This window comes from Myotis brandtii, unplaced genomic scaffold, assembly GCF_000412655.1.
Source record: "Myotis brandtii unplaced genomic scaffold, ASM41265v1 scaffold483, whole genome shotgun sequence".
Lineage (NCBI taxonomy): Eukaryota > Metazoa > Chordata > Mammalia > Chiroptera > Vespertilionidae > Myotis > Myotis brandtii.
The window spans coordinates 1833335-1834500 of NW_005368456.1; positions in this window are offsets into that span (position 1 = coordinate 1833335).

The following is a 1166-nucleotide window of genomic DNA, read 5'->3' on the forward strand; positions in this document are numbered from 1 at the left end:
TGCTTTCTAAAACCAGTAAGATAACAATCAATGGGATAGTCATTCAATCGAATGGGATGATTTATACAATTCAGAAAATCAAAGTAACTTTTCTATTGTTAAGCCAAACAGCAGGGTTAGAGTTAAACTACAGTTTCTACCTGATGGTTGCTACCATACTTCATTTTGGCCTAAAGAACAAGAGGACAGAGTATGCTGAAAAGTACGAGGGGAGGAGAAATATTGGAAAGGAATGATCCAAAGAAAGAGAGAGGTCCGAATTCTGTGTATAAACTCTGATCAAGCTTCTGTCAGATCCTGAACCACACAAACATAAGTAAAACTCAAAGAAGCCACGCTAAAGATAGGGGAGCTGAGTTGAGAGTCAAGCTGTTCCCCAAATGACAGAGTTTTCCAGTTTGCATCCATCTAAGTTCATTTGCTTGCAAAAACAAAACATCAACACTATCAGAGGGCTATAGTGAGATCTAGAATCCCCATAACATCAAATTCATAATTGCTAAGATACACTGCAGAATTATACAACAAACAAAGAACCAGATAATATAAACCAGGTTTAAGAGGAAAGACAACCAGCTGAGACCAACCCCAACATAATTCAGAAGTTGAAATATGTAGATAAGGATTGTCAAGCAGCTATCACAATTATGCTCAATAAACTCAAGAGAAATATACTTTTAATGAATGAAAGGCAGAAAATTTTAAGTGAGAAATAGAAACTTTTTAAAAAAAAGAACCAATGGAAATTCTAGAACTGAAAAATACAATATTTGAAATTAAAAATACTCTGGAAGGACTTGACCAAAAAAAAAAAAAAAGAGTCAAAGAACTTGAAGACAGATCAATAGAAAATTTCCAATCTGAAGAACATAAAGAAAAATAAACATTGAAAAATATGAACAGAGTCTTAGGGACCTGTAGAACAATATAAAAATGTCTATATACATCTGAATTCTAAAAGTTGGGGGGGGGGGGGGAATAAGGCCATAAAAATATTTGAAGAAATAATGGCTTAAATTTTCCCAATTTGTTAAAAGACAAAAATGTATTGATTTGAGAAGTTTAGGAAAACCCAAGCCGCATAAGTGTAAAGAAAGAACGCACATAGTCATATCATAGTCAAAACTGTTGGAAACTAAAATAAGGAAAAGTTTTTGAAAGCAGCT